This window comes from Carcharodon carcharias, chromosome 16 (assembly GCF_017639515.1).
Source record: "Carcharodon carcharias isolate sCarCar2 chromosome 16, sCarCar2.pri, whole genome shotgun sequence".
In the NCBI taxonomy this organism is placed as follows: domain Eukaryota; kingdom Metazoa; phylum Chordata; class Chondrichthyes; order Lamniformes; family Lamnidae; genus Carcharodon; species Carcharodon carcharias.
This window is the reverse complement of record NC_054482.1, coordinates 87,794,928-87,809,482: the sequence shown is the minus strand read 5'-3', so window position 1 is coordinate 87,809,482 and position 14,555 is coordinate 87,794,928. Positions and strand designations below refer to the sequence as shown.

General features: G+C 46.3%; 1 protein-coding gene across 8 annotated transcripts in view; it reads right to left on the bottom strand.

Moving 5' to 3' along the window:
• The window catches only part of LOC121289052 (monocarboxylate transporter 13-like), a 50,814-nt gene extending 38,251 nt beyond the window's left edge, over positions 1-12,563 (bottom strand). For all 8 annotated transcript variants that reach the window (XM_041207996.1, XM_041208001.1, XM_041208002.1 and 5 more), the window contains exon 1: positions 12,419-12,563. The gene's annotated coding sequence lies outside the window, so the exon portion shown is untranslated. The remainder of the gene's footprint in view (positions 1-12,418) is intronic.
• Between the last annotated feature and the right edge of the window lie 1,992 nt (positions 12,564-14,555).

Genomic DNA, 14,555 nt, shown 5'->3' with positions numbered 1-14,555 from the left:
AGTGCCCAGCTATAGGGCAGAATTTTCCAAGCCACCAATGGTGGGCTGCGTTTCTTGCTAGTCAGCGGGGAGCTAATTGTAATACATCAGCATATAATTAACAGGCCATCCCGCCAGGCTCTTGGAACCCCATCGTATCGTCCGTCCACATCAGCGGGAAAGCAGGCCGATATGGTTCACAACATCATGCAGGCGACGTGCACTTGGCGCCCTTCACTTTGGGGGAACTGAGGTGTGTGAGCAGCAACGTTCTCCACAGCTCGCCCATTGTTTACAGGCTTCAGGGGCGCCAGGGGAAAAATGATGCCTGGCCCCAGAGGCGACTTCTGAGGGGGTTGAGGTGTCTGGGGACAAGTGCTGGCCAGCCTCGGAGGCGACTGTTGTCGGTGGGGGAGGTCAAGTGCTGCCCTGGTGCTGCATCCCACGCACAGGTAATTGAGGTGGGGGTCAGGGTTAGCAAGATAAGTGGCCACACATGAGAGACGCCTGTATAAACTGATCATGCCTCTGCAACTGAGGCGGATCAGGCGCAGCCACAGTGATATGATTAGGGTCAGGCTCCTAGCCTGCCCACCCGTGTAAGTAATGCGGAAGTACCAAAGGGCCACCAAGTGCTCCATACTTTATCACTCCCACCACCCCCCTGCCCCTAGCACAGACTTAGAGTCTGCCATCACTTTATTGGAGCGCGAAGCAATTGGACTGCACACGTTGTACAATCTCCTCGCCAACCCTGACCATGTAGCAGTCACTGCTGGAGCCACTCTCAGTCCCTTGCAATCTCAACATTCCAGTTTGGACCAGTGTCTCCATGTCGCAGGTTGACAGGGCAGCCATGCAGTGCACTCATCTCTGGCCATCCGAGGGGTGACCATCACTCTCTGGGAAGCATTAAGGGGCAGTTACATAGGGCCAGGAAAGGTGCTACATACAGCCATGATAACCACAGCTCTCTCTCTTTCATGCTGCAGGAGGACCACGTCAGGACCTTGGATCCTGGTGATCTAGCTGTATGCCTGATGGCCTATAGAGACCACAGAAGACGGAGGAGAGAATGACTGAGGCTCCTGGCTACGCAAAGGCAGGAGCAGTAACCTCAAGAAGGGGCAGCAAGGACTCCTGCACACGCTGCCCAGGAGCGACAGTGAGCCGTGGCTGGTTGGTGCCTTGCGACACCCAGGGTCTATAGATGCCGCCTGCCATTCCTGCGGATGACCAAGAACCAGTGTTGCCAATGACTGCGTGTGTCAAGGGACCTGGTGGCTCACATCTGCCACTTACTGCAGGACTTGGCGCCAAGGGGACTTGAAGGACATCCACTGCCAGTTGTTGTGAAAGTGACCGTGGCACTCAATCTCTATGCCAGTGGCTCCTTTCAGGGCTCCACAGGTGACCTTTGTGGGATTTCACAATCTGCCACCCACAAATGCATACATAAGGTCACGGATGCCATCTTCTCCATGGGACACAACTTTGCGCATTTCATCCGGGACAGCCAGGATGCAAGGGCCATTGGATTTGCCCTGATTTTGGGATTCCCACAGATGCAGGGTGCGACTGACTGCACTCGTGTGGCGCTCAGGTCTCCATCGCTACATTCAGTGGACTTCATCAACTGCAAGGGCTTCCACTCACTGAACGTGCAGCTGGTAGGCGACCATCAGAAACGCATCCTGCAGGTATGTGCACGGTTTCCAGGGACTGTGCATGATGCCTACATCCTGAGTCGCTCACAGATCCCAGAAGTATTTTAGGCTGCAGGGATGGCTCCTTGGGCATAAGGGCTACCTGCAGAGGCTGTGGCTGATGGCACCCGTGTGGCAGCCTCAGACTGCAGCAGAGCAACAATATAATGAGGCTCATACAGCAGCTCGCAACTTGGTGGAACAGACTATCAGGATGCTGAATACACAGTTCCGGTGCCTGGGCTGGTCTGATAGAGGGCTGCAATACAGTCCGCAAAGGGTGTCATGCATTGTCGATGTCTGCTGCATCCTTTACAACCTGGCACTCCAACAGGGAGATGAGCTGGCTGAGGAGATGGAGGAGCTGGAGGTCTCCTCCAATGAGGACAACACCAACAGGGATGAGAGTGAGGGGGTCTTCAGTGGTGACGATGATGGGGATGAGGCTCTCGCACTGGCCAGACAAGACAGGCACACTCAGGAGACCCTCATAGCTGCCAGATTTGTGGAGGATGATGACGACATGCAGTGAGGTGTCCCCATAGATCCTCACATCACAGTTGTGAACATTTGACTCCAGTCTGGCTTATGGCAGCACCAATACCCTCTGTGAGAATGCTCCTGTCATGGAGATGCAGTGGAGGCCCTAATAGTCACTCGATCATAGGAGGATGATGACAACATGCAGTGAGGACACTCCTTAGATCTTCACATAGTCTCTCAGATTGTCTGACTCATGTCTAGCCGAGGGCTAGATGCTGGTGCTATCACCTCAGGCTGAAGACGAATGGACTCCTCCATCGTGCCTTGTAATCTGAGGAGGGCAGTGGACATCCCTTCCTGATGTTCCCAAGCTTGCCTTTACAGCTCCAGCAATTGTGACCTGACCGAGTCCAGAGGCTCGTCATGTGACTCAGACTCAGCAACGTTCTGACCTCCTTCAATCCTCCGAGTCTAGAATCTAGCGAATTTTGGAAAGTTAACACCAACACATCTGCTACTTCATTAGCCACCTCTTTTAAGACCCTAGGGTGAAGCTCACTTGGACCCAGAGACTTGTCAGCCCACAGTTCCATCAGTTTGCTCAGTATCGCTTCCCTAGTGATTGTAATTTCACCAAGTTCCTCTCTCCCCTTCACCTCCTGATTTATAGCTATTATTGGAATGTTTTTTATGTCCTCTATAGTGAAGACAGAAGAAAAATATTTGTTCATTCCATCCGCCATTTCCTTATTATTAGTATTAACTCCCCATTCTCATTCTCTAGAGTACAGCATTCACTTTACATACTCTTTCCTTTTTAAATACCTGTAGAAACTCTTGCTATCCATGTTTCTAGCTAGCTTCCTCTCATACACTAATTTCTTTTTTCTGATTAAGCTTTGAATCATTCTGTCATTCTTTGCATTCTGATAATCATCTGACCTGCCACTCATCTTTGCGCAGTTATTTGCTTTTTCCCTTAAGTTCGCTGCTTTCCCTAACTTCTTTAGTTAGCTACGGATGGTGGATCCTCCCCTTTGAATTTTTCTTTATAGTAGGAATACACTTATTTTGAATATTCTGAACAATTCCCTTAAATGTCTGCCACTGCTTCTCTACTGATCTACCCTCTAGCCTAGTATCCCAGTTCACTTCAGCTAGCTCAGCTTCCATGCCCACATAGTTGCCCTTATTTAAGTTTAAAATAATAGTCTCAGACCCACTCATCTCCCTTTCATACTGGATGTAAAATGCAAACATATTGTGATCACTGCTACCCAGAGGTGCCTTTACCCGGAGGTCATTAATTAATCTTATCACATTACCCAATACCAAGTCTAATAAACACTATTCTCTGACTGGTTCCAGAACATGCTGCTCTAAGAAACTTTCTCAAAAGCATTTTATGAACTCCTCATCCAGGCTGCTACTGCCAATCTGATTTTTCCAGTTTATATGTAGATTAAAGTCACCAATGATTATTGCCGTCCCTTTATCACAAGCACCCAATATGTCTTTTTGTATACTTTGTCCAACATTGTGGTTACTGTTAGGGGGCCTCTAGACAAATCTCACTCATGACTTCTTTCCCCTACTATTCCTTATCTCATACAAACCGATTCTACATCCTGATCTCCTGAACCAAGGTCATTGCTAACTATTGCACAAATGCCATCCTTGATTAACAACGCTATCTCTCCTCCTTTACCTAGCTTCCTTTTCTTCTTGATATACCCCTCAATATTCAGGACCCAATCCTTGATATCTTGCAGCCATGTCTCCATAATGGCTATCAGATCATATTTATTTACTCCAATGTGCACTATCAATTTGTTTACTTTGTTACAAATGCTACATGCATTCAGATGCAGAGCCTTTAGTTTTGTCTTTTTGTTATCCTTGTAACATCTAGTCTTAGCTATTGGTGCATTCTTCTTTCTGTCCCTTCCTGCCAATCTCTGACCTTCATTTCCCATATTACTATTCTCCTCTCTTACCTTGTGTCTATTCTTTGATACACCACAACTTTCCACATTTGACCTCTTGTCCCCTCTATTTAGTTTAAATCCCTCTCTACTTCCTTAGTTATGCGGTTCGCAAGAACACTGGTCCCAGTATGATCCAGGTGTCAACAGTACAGCCCCCAACTTTCCCCAGTACTGGTGCCAGTGGCCCACAAACCGGAACCCACTTCTACCACAACAGTTTATCAGCCACATGTTCATCTGTCTAATTTTATGTACCCTATTGCAATTTGCCTGCGGCTCAGGTAATAATCCAAAGATTATAGCCTTTGAGGCCCTGCTTTTGAATTTACTACCTAGCTCCTCATACTCTCTATGCAGAACCTCTTTTCTAGTTGCACTTATGTTGTTGGTACCTGCATGGACCACGACAACTGGACCCTCCCACTGCAAGCTCCTCTCCATCCCCAAGCAGATGTCCTGAACCCTGGCACCGGACAGGCAACACAGCCACTTTGCTGCAGAGAAGAGTATCAATCCCCCTCACTATACTGTCCTCTACTACCACTACATTCCTTTTTGCTCCACCCACTTGAATGGCTTCCTGTGCCACGGTGCCATGGTCAGTTTGCTCATCCACCCTGCAGCCCCCACTCTCATCCAAACAAGCCGAGAGAACCTCAAACCTATTGGACAATTGCAGAGGCTCACACTCCTGACCTCCGGGTCCCCTTACCTGCCTCACTCACAGTCACACCTCCTGTCCCTGGCCACTGACCAAATCAGAAGACTCTATCCTAGGTAGTGTGACTGCCTCCTGGTATAAAGCATCCAGGTAACTTCTCCTCCCTGATGTCTTGCAGACCCTGAAGCTCAACCTCCAGCTCAATGACTCTGAGCCGAAGTTCCTCAAGTCACAAACACTTACTGCAGACGTGTTATCCAGGAGCTCCCACATGCTGCAGCCTTGACACATCACCTGTCCTGCCATCTTTAAATGTGTTTTAAATAGTTACTTAATGATATTATTCACTTATGTTGCTTTTTAATATATTTTATTAACTTTACCACCAATTTGTATCCTGTTTTAAACCTTAGGAATAGGAAAGGCCTTAGCTACTCATCAAACAGCTACCTCCTTTCCCTATAGTACAGCAAGAACCAATTCCTACAGGGTGAGAAAGGTGGAAAAAGGAAACAAACACCATCTTCCCCCTCCTTCACTGAATTCCCCCACTCACCAAACTCCAAGTCTGCAGTCAGTTTCCTCAGCTGCAGTAAAGGGGCCTGTATTTATAGCCAACTGAACTGGGGCTAGAGTAGCTATATTCAACAAGTTAGCTAATTAACTGCTTAGCTCTCACAGCAGAGAGAGAGTTTACCCTGTCTACGCTGCAGGAAAAAAAAGCCTAACCTGCTTACACAGTACTTTCCAGTTACTGCTAATTCAGACTAGATTATTTAAGAACAAAATTAACACTGTAAACTCCCACTCTCACCAAACTCCAAGTCTGCACTCAGTTTCCTCAGCAGCACTCATTTGCAAGGAGTGTTCCAAGTCACCCAAGCACCTATTCCTGTGGCCTTTCAGGTGGTGCAGCAGGCGAGTCTGGATCCTGCAGCTCCTCTTAGTAATCGGCATCAATATCCTCCTCTGAGAATGCTTCACGGTCTAGGATGTCTCTGCCGTCGTGGCCTCCCCCTTCTGCAGTACCAGACTGTGCAGGGGAAAGCAGACAACCACAAACAGAGAAACCCAAACATGGTGGATACAACAGGGCACCATCTAAATTGCTCCTGGTTTCTAAATCTCATCTCGTCTGCTCAATGCTGGATCTGGTGATTGCGTGGCTCACATTGTAACGCTCTTCAGCTTCAGTCTGTGGGATCCTCATCAGAGTCATCAGCCACCTCTTCAGCAGATACCTGCTGTTGCTTAGTATCCATCCTTCAGATAGCAAATAGCCCTGGCACCTAGGAGTGTCCGAAGACATACGAATCACGGCTGCTCCAAGGGTCTCGCTTCTCTCTGTCTAGCCCTGGGCCTGACCTGATCCATGACCCAGAAGACTCTGGCTCTCTCTGACTTTCCTTAACTGTGGTGAATCTGAGAGAGTCATTGGCTCTCCTGTCTAGGGCATTGGTCATAACCCTCATACAGTGAGATAAGGATGCCTGGGAGATGCTTCTAGGAATAAGCCCAAGGCAATGAGATTCAGGACAACTGTCACCTTGAGAGGCACAGGCACTGGGTGGCCACCCATGCAATTTAAGCTGACCTCCACAACCATCATCTTGCAGACAGCTGTCACTTTCTTGTGAGAGATGCAGCCACCAAAGACACTGGCACTCCGACATATGCAAGTGGTTAGAGTACTATATATAGACTCTTCCTGCTGCACAGTCTTGTCTCCAGGTGTGTCCTTGAGGCTGTGAAATCCTGTGGCCATCTGCTCCTTCACTATCACCCAGCCCCTCATGCAGCTGGCCAGCAGGGTTCTGCTGTCCCTGGGCAGCTACTGACCTCTCCCTGCCTCTCCCATTCTCCTCCTCACTAGAAGAGCCTCCAACGGAGTGCACAATGCCAATGGACCCAGCGTGCTGTCATTCCTCTGTCACACCTTTTAGACTGATGAATCCTCCCCAGCTGGAAAAGCCCTTAACCTAGAGTGCCTCCAAGTTCACCTTTCAGTAGATTCACTAGGAGGCCCAATTTTAACAATAAAAAAGTGCTCACACCGCCCCCCTTTACAGGTTCAGCTGCTGCTTCCACTACCTCAGGCCTTTGCTCTTCTGTCCTTCTTTTATCACTGCATCTGCCACTCATCAGAGGCTGCCAGGACTCCACCCCACCCATGTGTTAGCTGTAAAATGGTCTAGGCCATGTTAAATCACTTGGTTAATTGCCTTAATTGGGGTTTACATGGCCTTATTTGGATGGCAAACAGGGTTCCGAGTTCACGCTCTGCTCACTATCTATATTATCACATTCTGTTGTCAGGTTGCCTAATTGTACATTCCTTCCAACTCCAATACTGTCCTTTTTGCCAATGTAAAGCCCTGGCCCATTTGGGAGCAATAAAGATACCCACCCATTTTAGTGAATTGCCACGCAATTGTATAAACATTTATATTAATCACCCCTCCCTTTTATTGCTTCCTTTCTGCTATCTGTATCTCTTTGTCCAGCCCTGGGTTTGTTCTGATCTATTCACAAGGGTCTACATACAAACATACGAATTAGGAGCAGGAATAGGCCACCCAGCCCCTCGAGCCTGCTCCGCCATTCAATGAGATCATGGCTGATCTGATAATAATCTTCAGCTGGAGCAGCAGTTGGATGCACTTAGCAGCATTCAGGTGGTGGAAAGCATTATTGACAGGAGTTTTGGAGACGTGGTCACATCCAAGGTACAGACAGATAGATGGGTGACCACTAGAAGGGGCAGGCAGTCAGTGCAGAAATCCCCTGTGGCTGTCCCCCTCTCTAACAGATTTCCTGTTGATACTGCTGGGGGGGTGGAAATGGCCTATCAGGGGAAAACAACAGCAGTAGCCAGAGCAGTGGCACCATGGCTGTCTGTGTTGTTCAGCAGCGGGGGGGGGGGGGGTCAAAGCACAGAAGAGCATTTGTCATAGGGGACTCTATAGTCAGGGGCTCAGATAGATGCTTCTGTGGTCGTGAAAGAGACACCAGGATGGTATGTTGTCTCCCTGGTGCCAGGGTCCAGGATGTCTCTGATCGGGGACGGGACATTCTGAAGGGGGAGGGAGAACAGCCAGAAGTCGTGGTACACATTGGTACTAACGACATAGGCAGGAAGAGTGAAGAGGTCCTGCAGCGGGATTTCAGGGAGTTAGGCAGAAAGTTAAAAAACAGGATCTCTAGGGTTGTAATCTCAGGATTACTCCCTGTGCCACGTGCCAGCAAGGCTAGAAATAGGAAGATAGTGCAGCTGAACACGTGGCTGAACAGATGGTGTAGGAGGGAGGGTTTCCAATATCTGGATCAGTGGGATCTCTTCCGGGGCAGGTAGGACCTGTACAAGAAGGAGGGGTTGCATCTAAACTGGAGGGGCACCAATATGCTGGCTGCGAGGTTTGCTAGTGTCACTCAGGAGGGTTTAAACTAGTATGGCAGGGGGGTGGGAACCAGAGCAATAGGTCAGCAGGTGAAATAAATGACTGGGAACCAGTGAATATGGCTAGTAGGACTAAGAGGAAGGGCAGGCAGGGAGATAGTACTGAACACAGTGGGACTGGGGGTGTGAAATGCATTTGTTTCAATGTGAGAAGTATAACAGACAAAGCAAATGAGCTTAGAGCTTGGATTAGTACTTGGGACTATGAAATTATTGCTATTACAGAGACTTGGTTGAAGGATGGACAAGATTGACAGATAAAAGTTCCAGGATTTAGATGTCTCAGTCAGGATAGAGAGGGATGTAGAAGAGGTGGGGGAGTTGCACTGCTGGTTAAGGAGAATATCACAGCTGTATGACAGGAGGACACCTCGGTGGGCTCATGCAGTGAGGCAATATGGGTAGAGCTCCGGAATAGGAAGGATGCAGTCACAATGTTGGAGGTTTGCTATAGGCCTCCCAATTGCCGGTGGGAGATTGAGGAACAGTTATGTAGGCACATTTTGGAAAGATGTAAAAGCAATAGTGTTATTGTGGTGGGTAATTTTAACTTTCCCTATATTGACTGGGAATCACTTAGTGCTAGGGGTTTGGATGGTGCAGAATTTGTAAGGTGCATCCAGGAGGGCTTCCTGAGAAAATATGTAGATAGTCCAACGAGAGAAGGGGCAATACTGGACCTGGTATTAGGGAATGAACCCGGCCAGGTGGTTGAAGTTTCAGTAGAGGAGCATTTCAGGAAAAGTGACCATAATTCAGTATGTTTCAAGGTACTGGTGGGTAAGGATAATAGGAGTCCTCGGGTTAAGGTGCTTAATTGGGGGAAGGCTAATTATAACAATATTAGGCAGGAACTGAGGCATCTAGACTGGAGGCTGATGTTTGAGGGCAAATCAACAACTGACATGTGGGGGGCTTTCAAACGTCAGTTGATAAGAATTCAGGACCGGCATGTTCCTGCTAGGATGAAGGATAAGCGTGGCAAGTTTCAGGAACCTTGGATAACGAAGGATATTGCAAGATTAGTCAAAAAGAAAAGGGAAGCATTCATAAGGGCTAGAAGGCTGGGAACAGATGAAGCCAGTGGAGAATATAAAGAAAGTAGGAAGAAACTTAAGCAAGGAGTCAGGAGGGCTAAAAGGGGTCATGAAAAGCAGGATTAAGGAAAATCCCAAGGCCTTTTATACATATGTGAAAAGCAAGAGGGTAGCCAGGGAAAGGGTAGGCCCACTCAGGGACAGAGGTGGGAATCTGTGTGTGGAGCCAGAAGAAATGGGAGAGATACTAAATGAGTACTTCTCATCAGTATTCACCAAAGAGAAGGACTTAGCGGTCGATTTGTCTAGGGAAGAGCCTGGATAGCCTGGATCATGTTGAGATCAAAAAAGAGGTGTTAGGCATCTTGAAGAATATTAAGGTGGATAAGTCCCCAGGGCCAGATGGGATCTATCCCAGAGTACTGAGGGAGGCAAGGGAGGAGATTGCTGGGATCTTGACAGTCACTGGCTACGGGTGAGGTCCCAAAGGACTGGCGAATGGCCAATGTTGTTTCATTTTTTAAGAAGGGTAGCAGGGATAATCCAGGAAATTACAGGCCAGTGACCCTTACATCAGTGGTAGGGAAATTATTGGAGAAGATTCTTCGTGACAGGATTTACTACCAATTGGAAGCAAATGGGTGTATTAGTGAGAGGCAGCATGGTTTTGTGAAGGGGAGGTCGTGTCTCACTAACTTGATCAAGTTTTTCGAGGAAATGACGAAGATGATCGACGATGGAATGGCAGTGGATGTTATATACACGGATTTCAGTAAGGCTTTTGACAAGGTCCCTCATAGCAAACTGGTACAGAAGGTAAAGTTACATGGGATCAGAAGTGAGCTGGCAAGATGGATACAGAATTGGCTTGGTTATAGAAGACAGAGGGTAGCAGTAGAAAGGTGCTTTTCTGAATGGAGAGCTGTGACTAGTGGAGTTCCGCAGGGATCAGTGCTGGGACCTTTGCTGTTTGTGTTATACATAAATGATTTGGAGGAAAATGTAACTGGGCTAATTAGTAAGTTTGCAGATGACACTAAGGCTGGAGGAGTTGCAGATAGTGAAGAGGAGTGTCAAAGGATATAAAGGGATATAGATCAGTTGGAGATTTGCGCAGAGAAATGGCAGGTGGAGTTTAATCTGGACAAATGCAAAGTAATGCATTTTGGAAGGTCTAATACAGGCAGGAATTATACAGTAAATGGCAGAACCCTTAAGTGCATCGACAGGCAGAGGGATCTGGGTGTACAGGTCCACAGGTCACTGAAAGTGGCAACGCAGGTGGATAAGGTAGTCAGGAAGGCATATGGCATGCTTGCCTTCATTGGCTGGGGTATTGAGTATAAAAGCTGGGAAGTCATGCTGCAGCTGTATAGAACCTTGGTTAGGCCACACTTGGAATATTGCATGCAATTCTGGTCGCCACATTACCAGAAGGATATGGAGGTGTTGGAGAGAGTGCAGAGGAGGTTTACCAGGATGCTGCCTGGTCTGGAGGTTATTAGCTATGAGGAGAGGTTGGAGAAACTCAGATTGTTCTCACTAGAGTGACGGGGATTGAGGGGCGACAACATTATGAGTGGCATGGACAGAGTAGATATTCAGAAGCTTTTTCCCGGGGTGGAAGAGTCAATTACTAGGGGACATAGATTTAAGGTGAGAGGAGAAAACTATAGAGATGTGCGGGGAAAGTTTTTAATGCAGAGAGTAGTGAGTGTCTGGAATTCGCTGCCAGAGGAGGTGGTGGAAGCAGGTACGATAGTGGTGTTTAAGAGGCAGTTTGACAAATACATGAATAGGATGGGAAGAGGGATCCAGAACCAGGACGTGCAAAATGTTTTAGTTGACAGGTAATATGATCGGCACAGGCTTGAAGGGCCAAAGTGCCTGTGCCTGTGCTGTACTTTTCTTTGTTCTTTGTAATCTCGACTGCACATTCTGACCTACCCCAATAACCTTTTATTCTCTTGTTAATCAAGAATCTATCTAGCTCTGCCTTAAAAACATTCAAAGGCTCTTCTCCCAACACTTTTAGAAAAGAGAGCTCCTAAGGCTCACAACCCTCAAAAAATTTCTCCTCATTACTGTCCTAAATGGGCGTCCCCTTATTTTTAAACAGTGACCCCTAGTACTAGATTCTCCCACAAAAGGAAACATCCTCTCCACATCCCCCCTGCTAAGACCCCTCAGGATTTTAAATGTTTCAACCAAGTCGCCTCTTACTCTTCTAAACTCCAATAGATAGAAGCTTAGCTTGTAATCTTTCCTCATAAGACAACCCACCCAGACAACCCACCCAATCCAGGGATTAGTTTAGTAAACCTTCTCTTAACTACTTCCTATGCATTTCCTTCCTTACATAAGGAGACCAATACTGCACACAGTACTCCAGAAGTGATCTCATCAATGCCCTGTATAACTGCACAACTCCTTGCTTTTGTATTCAATTCGCCTCACAAAATGATAACATTCTATTAGCTTTCCTAACTACTTGCTGTACCTACATACTAAACTTTTGCGATTCTTGTACTAGGACTCCCAGAACCCTTCTACATTTCAGGAGCTCCACAACCTCTCACCATTCAGATAGTATCCTTCTTTGGATTTTTCCTGTCAAAATGGACAATTTCACACCTTCCTACATAATACTACATTTGTGGAGCCTGTGTGTGTACACTCTGTCCAGCCCTGGGTTTGGCCTGATCCATTCTCCATGCTCTGTGCTCTCTCTCCTGTCGATTGCAGCCCGAGCGACTGCTATAGGCTGGGACTTTAAAGACGAAGCTGTTTGCCTCAAGTGTCCCGGAATATTGGTTACAATAAACAAGAAAACAACTGCACTTGAGTCGGGCCTATAGGATTAGCTCACTTTTCGGGCTCTTTCCCTTTTTAATCGTTCCCGCCCTCTCCAGTACTCACAGTGAATCATCTTCGGCCGGTGCCTTTATTCAGCCCGTTTTGTTCCCGTACAAAGACGTATTAAACGTGTTCGGTATAATGCACGGGATAAACAGTAACAGGTTGTAACAGTCCAAAAACATCTACCAGCCCAAATTAACTCAATTGATGTTCTTTAACTCCTGATTCCCAGTGCTTCCAGTACTCACCTTCAGCTGTATTATTAATTTTCTGAGCTTGCAAATTCTTTTTCATTTCATGTTGTGCAAGAAAAGTGGTTTCTTATTATAGCTTCCTTGTCTACTTTGAAAGAAATGATAAGTATTCTACAGAAGGAGGGCCACCCTACTTGCGTAAACTCTCTAAAAAAAGCTGGTCACACGACTCTACTATCCACCCCCCACGCCCCCAACCCCCGTCTTTGCCTTCCGAATTTATCCTTGCTAAGATCATATCGATCCCCTTTTGAAGGTTGCAAACCGTCGCCCTCTTAGGCAGATCATAACAACTCGCTGAGTTTAAAAAAAATAACCCCTGCCTGATTAATTTGCTATTTATATAAATATGACTCCTGGTAATCTGCCCCACGGCAGAAACCATTCTGCTTATTAACTCTATCAAAGCCCATCTTAATTTTGAACATTCATGTTAAATCCCCCTTAACCTTCTCTGCTCAAGAGGTGAATAATCCCATCGTGGCATATAACTCATTTGTATCTTGCAAGTATTGTATTTTCAATAGTATTTCCTCTGACATCCCATTTTTTAAAAACAAATACATAAAGAAAGAATTGTATTTAGATAGCGCTTTTCACAATCTTGGAAAACATCCTCAAACGCTTTACCTGAAGTACTTTTGAAATATTGTAACTGCTGTAATGTAGTAGAGTAGAGGCTTGCTACATCAGATAAGGCACGAGGGAGTTTGGCAAGATTGGATGGTATTTATTTTCATGCATGAAGTCTGATGAATAAGGCAGATGAGTTGAGGGCACAAATTAACATATGGAAGTATAATTTCATTGCTGTCACAGAGACATGGTTGAGAGAGGGGCAGGATTGGCGGCTCAATATTCCAGGGTCTTCAGGCAAGACAAAGAAGGAGGTAAAAAAGGAGGGGGTATCGCAATATTGATCAAGGAATCAATTACAGCAGTAAGGAGGGATGACATCTTAGGAAGATCCTCAAATGAAGCCATATGGGTAGAACTGAAAAACAAAAAAAGGAGCAACCACATTGTTGGGAGTGGACTATAGGCCCCCAAACAGTCAGAGAGAAATAGAAGAGCAGATTTGTAGGCAAATTTCAGAGAAGTGTAAAAATAATAGGGTAGTAATAGTGGGGGATTTCAACTTCCCCAACATTAACTGGGTTAGTCATAGTGTGATAGGTTTAGAGGGAGTGGAATTCTTAAAACGCATCCAGGAGAACTTTTTAAGCCAGTGCGTAGAAGATCCAACAAGAGAGGGGGTAGTCCTGAACTTAATTTTAGGGAATGAAGCCAGGCAAACAGTAGAGATATCAATGGGGGAACATCTTGCAGATAGTGATCATAACTCCGTTAGATTCAAAGTTGTTATGAAAAAGGACAAGAATGGGCCAGAAATCAGAGTCATAAGTGGGGGAAGGCCAATTTTAATAAGATCAGATATGATGTGGCCAGAGTAGAATGGGGGCAGTTACTTTTAGGTAAATCTGCGTCAGACTCATTCAAGAAGGAAATAGGGAGAGTTCAGGTCCAACATATTCCAGTAAAGATAAAGGGTAGGACCAACAAATCCAGGGAACCCTGGATGGCGAGGGATATACAGGATTGGATAAAGAGAAAAAGCTGAGGCTTATGACAGAAACCAAGGGCTCAAAACAGCCGAAGCCTTAGAGGAGTATAGAATGTGTAGGGGGGACTTAAAAAGGAAATTAGGAGAACAAAAAGGGGGCATGGAAAAACATTGGCAGGCGAAATAAAGGAAAATCCAAAGCTGTTTTACAAATACATTAAGAGCAAGAGGACAATTAGGGAAAGAGAAGGGCCCATTAAGGATCATAGTGATAATTTGTGTGTGGAGCCGGAAGACGTGGGTAGGGTTCTAAATGAATACTTTGTGTCGCTGCTCACAGGTGAAAGGGACGATGAGGGTAAGGAAATCAGGCAGAGGAATGTGATATAATTAAAGAAATTAGCTTAGAAAGGGAGGAGGTTCTAAGTGGCCTGATAGGCTTAGAAGTAAAAAAATCTCCAGGCCTGAATGCAATGTATCCCAGGCTGTTGAGTAAAGCAAGGGAGGAGATAGCAGGGGCACTGGCAATAATTTTCATTATCTCTCTGGCCACAGGAAAGTGTCAGG